Here is a 5,386-nt window from a genome sequence, read left to right on the forward strand (position 1 = left end):
CGCCTCGCTCAGCCAGTGAGCGGGAACCGGTCTGTATGTGGGATCCGAACCCTCGGGCAGGAGCGCCGCCACGCTTCCCAAGCGGCGCACTTATCCAGTGCGCCACCGGGCCGGCCCCGGCCCTATTTTCTGTTCTTTTGATAATGGCCAACCTAACGGGTATGAGGTAATATCTCATTTTGGTTTTGATTTGCATTTCCCCAATGATTAGTTATATCATGCACCTCTTCCTGTGGTTATTGGCCATTTGTATATTTTCTTTGCCAAACTGTCTATTCGAGTTCATTGTCCATTTTGTTGTTGTTGTTGTTGTTGTTTGTTTGTTTTTGTTTTTTGTCTTTTTTGTGACCGGTAAGGGGATCGCAACCCTTGGGTTGGTGTCACCCACACCGCGCTCAGCCAGTGAGCGCACCGGCCATCCGTATATAGGATCCGAACCCGCGGCAGGAGCGCTGCTGCGCTCCCAAGCGCTGCACTCACCCGAGTGCGCCACGGGGCCAGCCCTCATTGTCCATTTTATAATTGCATTATGTGTTTTTTTGTTGTCAACTTATACAAGTTCCTTATATGTTCTGCATATTATCCTCTTATCAGATATATGACTTGCAAATATTTTCTCCTATTCCATGTGTTGCCTTTCACTCTGTTACTTGTTTCCTTTGATGCATAAAAGTTTTTAAGTTTGATGTAGTTCCATTTGTCTATTTTTTCTTTCATTGCCTGTGCTTTTGGTGTCATATCCAGGAAATAACTCCAAATCCAATGTCAATGTTTTCTTGTAGGAGTTTAATAGTTTTAGGTCTTACATTTAGATCTTTAATCCATATTGAGTTAATTTTTGTATATATTATAAGGTAAGGGTCCACTTTCATTTTTCCGCATGTGGATATCCAGTTTTCCCAGCACCATTTGTTTAAGAAATTGTCCTTTCTCAATTGTGTAGTCTTGGCACCCTTGTTGAAAATCATCTAGCCATATTTGCAAGAGTTTCTTTCAATCTGCTGCATTTTACTACTGACAAGTGTGGGGAAAATAGGATAATTCAGTCAGGCTCCCTTGACATTTCTTGTAAACAAGTTGTGTGGGTGGAGTTAGTGCACATGTGTGCCAATGTATCTTTTTAGTTTTGTAGCTATTGTGTGTTCTGCAGTTTGTGAAGCAGGCAGGCGGCAGAGAGCTCATGTCTAACAATAGAGCGTGTTTAGTCTGCTGGCAGCTGCTCAGTTTCAGTTTTTCTTTGGACTTTGCCAGTAGCAGTTGAGTTTCTGAGTTTCTCTTTGTACCGCCTAGCTCCTAGTGTTGTGTGTGCTGAATAAAGTCTATTCCTACTTCAACCAAGGCTTTTTTTCCAGTTACCTAGCTCATAGACCTGCGTGTGAAGGATTTGTGAAAGGGCTTGAGAGGTCTGTGAGTTTCAGACCCTAGCCCTAGCTCTACAACAAGTATTCAAAAAATGGATATATTGCAACTTGTTCATCCATTCACCAGTTAAAAGAATTTGGGTTTTTTCCAGTGTGGGGTGGTTACAAATAAAGTCATTATACACATTCACATATAGACTGTGTGTGAACATATGTTTTCATTTCATGTACAGGCACATACCTAGGAGTGGGATTTTGGGGTTGTATGGTCAGTATGTGTCTAAATTTACAAGAAACTGCCCAACTTTTTTCCAAAGTGACTGTCCCATTTTGCATTCCTACCAACAATGTGTGAGAGTTCCAGTTGTTTCACATGCTCTTGAGCTCTTGGTATGGTCAATTTTCTTTTCACTTTTGTTTTTGGCTATTGTGATAGGTGTGTGGTGGTATTTCATTGTAGTTTTATTAGTTGGCTTTTAATAAATTCAGTCACTTTGTAATGGCATATTTACATTGCTTTTTTTTTTTTCTTTCTTTCCTTCTTTTTTTTTTTGGCGGCTGGCCAGTACAGGGACCCAAATTCTTGACCTTGGTTTTACAACACCACCCTCTAACAAACTGAGCTAACTGGCCAGCCTTACATAGCATTTTAATCTTGGGGTGCCAAAAACATTCATCAAATGTTGAATGAAGAAATTAGTTCTTCATTTTTCTGCACAGGAGGTACCTCAAACCATGGAAGTGAGCTGGCTTCTTGGTCCCACTGAGAGACATGGCTCTCTCCCCCAACTTCTATTTCTGTTCTGTGTTGTAAACATGTTTTCATCCTGTCCTCGGGACCTGCAGAAAGTTCCTCTTTCATTCACCTCTTACTGACAGCCTGCTAGTACATTTTTGAGCCCCAAACCTGCCTTATTTTGTCCTGTCATGGGGTAAAGCATTTCTGCAATGGCTTGTTTTAAAGCACATAACCTTCATTAATCCAAATATGTTGGAAAGAAAGTAGAGACCAAGAAAGGCAAACACAAGACTGGGTAAAAGTCTTTTGACTTAGGTTAAAAGCCTCAGCCTCACAGTGTTGAAGCATGTTTACCACACTCAAAATCAGGACCCATGGTCTGACAAGTATGGATGTATTTACGAAGACAGTAAAAAACTGGAATGTCCTGTACAATTCCTTTTATGAATTCCTTAAAACAAGTAAGAAGTACTTCTCATCTAGTCCTTCTAATCTAAATCAAAACACAAGTTTTCCCTTAGAGATCAGCTGCTTACCATAGAAGGACAGCAAAACATCACTCCCATTTAACTTCTGTCCCCTTCCAACATGAATCTGCCTAAAAGTTTCCTGTTAAAATCGTCTCTGAAACATACAAGAAGCTGGTAATTGTAATAGTTTCTGGAGAGGAGAAAGAATCATTCTATAATCTACTGTTCATGTAGTACTTTTCAAGTAAAAACTAATTAATTTTTAAATTAAGTAACCACAGCAATAAAACGTTTTAAAAACCATGTTTTCTCCCTTATATCATAGCATTCCTATGTACCATAGGAGAGCACTTAGAAAATAGGGCAAAAATGCCCCCTTCCCACCACCCTTGCCCAATGTCTACCAATTAAACTAGATTTGGAAGCAAATAAAAAATTTGTGAATTGTTTTCAAGTATTTAAAAAAATTTTAGACTCAAAAAAATCCTGTAGTCCTCTATGGTTTTACTATAAGAACAGTGTTTATGGCGAGGAATTAGTGAAAATACATCTCACTGTTCTTAAAAAAAAAAATTTTTTTTTTTGGCAGCTGGCTGGTACAGGGGCTTGGTGTTATAAGGACACACTCTAACCAACTGAGATAACTGGCCAGCCCTTCTTTAAAAAATTTTAGAGGAATGGCACAGAGGGAGGCCAGTTGGCTGCCCAAGTAACTTCTATTGGGTAGAATTACTTTGATCACTGGTCACCATGATTTGGAATCTGGCCCTCAGCTTTGAAGTTTTGGAAACAAAATCTTTCCAGGACAGCCCAGGATTACTGGGGTATGGTAAGCATACCCTCCAGAGACTGATAGAGGAGATGCCCCTGTATTGCTCCTACTTATCCTTCAAATCTCACCTCTTCCAAGAGGGCTTCCTGGCTTGACCTACCAAGGAGGCAGACCCTTACGGGCTTTGGAGCAAGACAGTCTGGGTTAATTCTATTGCTGGGTGACCTTGAGCAAGTTACTTAACCTCTTGGAACCTCAATTCCTTCATCTGAAAAATAGAGGAAATGCCTAGCTTGGAGAATGGTTGGAAAAGTTAGATTAAGGAACACATGCACTTAGTTTAGGGTCTGGCAGCATGTAAGCTGCTATGTAAACAGTAGCTCTTAAGTGTTCCTCTTACATGCCACTTCTCACAACTGACTTTAAGCTCTTCAGGAGAAGAAACTGGGTTTTATTAATCTTGTATTCCCAATTTCTAATAAATGGCTGATATCGAATGGACACTGAAACTTCTTCATCTCTATCTCTTCTTGTGATGTTAGTGACTGTGATTGATGATCATTGCCTATACCAGACCTATCCAATAGAAATATAATGCAAACCTCAAATGTGAGCCACTTAAGGCATTTTAAATTTATAGTGCTATATTTAAAAAATCTAAAAAGAGGGGCTGGCCAGTTAGCTCAGCTGGTTAGAGGGCAGTGTTGATAACGCCAAGGTTAAGGGTTAGGATCCCCATACCAGACAGCCACAAAAAAAAGTGAATAGAAATCATTGAGGTTAATTTAAATAATATATTTTATTTAACCCAATAGATACAAAATGTTATCATTTCAACATGGAATCAAAACTTAAAAACTATGGGCCGGCCCAGTGGCGCAAGCGTGGTGGCGCTCCCGCCGAGGGTTCGGATCCCACATACAGACCGGTTCCCGCTCACTGGCTGAGCGAGGTGCGGGTGCGACATGGAGGGTTGCGATCCCGTTGCCGGTCCCGGTCTGGTACGGGCGCAACACTGAAGGTTGCAATCCGTTGCCGGACACGAAAAAAGACAAAAAAAAAAAAAACTTAAAAACTATTATTCAGACATCTTACGCAAGTGTGTATTTTATACTTGCAGCATATCTCAATTTAGATGACATATTTCAAATGCTCAATAGCCACATGTGGCTAGTGGCTACCATATTGGAAAGTGCAGGTCTAGATCCACTAATTCACTAGGAGTAAAAGGTGACATTCTAAGTCTGTCATTCTTCACGTATTAACTGGAATGTGCCGAGAAAGAGAAACTCCCCTTTTTATCAGCTATTGGGGTACCCAGAGGTACAGTTTTGTATGGGAAAGGCAAGATAAATGCTTGATTTTTTTTCCCATTTATTTAGCAGGTTTCAGAATAGTGAGTTAGTTCTTTAGATTCCTCCAAAAATGACCAGTAAGTTGAGAGTTTTAAGAACCATTATGAGCTTATGGATTTAAATGTATTTTGATATGCTTCAATCATTATTATCATCATTATTATTATATATATATATTATATATATATATATATATTTTTTTTTTTTTTGGCAGCTGGCTGGTACATATTATCATTATTGATGCTTATCTTGTCCCAGGTTTAGCCCATGGGCCTGTTCATATTGGTGATTTTAATACCACCTTAATAGTTTTTTTAAATAGCATCCTCTCTTTCTGGAATGAAAAAAAAAATTCCATAATCATCTTCTACATTTCTGGAATCAACCATTTTCTCCTAGCAGTTCTAATTCCTTTTAATTGGAAATGATATTTGGAGACCAGAATTTGGGCACTACAGGCAATATTTGCTCCTAGGTTGCAGGATTGCCAGATAAAATACAGGATTCCCAGTTAAAATTACATTTCAGATAAACAATGAATGTCTTTTTAGCATATGGTATGGGTTGAATATTTGTTCCCTCCAAAGCTCATTTTGGGAGCTTGATTCCCAATGTGGCAGTGTTGAAAGGTCAGGCCTGTAAGAGGTGATTGGATCTGAGGACTGTGCTGTTATGAATGAATTAATCCA

This window comes from Galeopterus variegatus, unplaced genomic scaffold, assembly GCF_000696425.1.
Source record: "Galeopterus variegatus unplaced genomic scaffold, G_variegatus-3.0.2 Scaffold2616, whole genome shotgun sequence".
Lineage (NCBI taxonomy): Eukaryota > Metazoa > Chordata > Mammalia > Dermoptera > Cynocephalidae > Galeopterus > Galeopterus variegatus.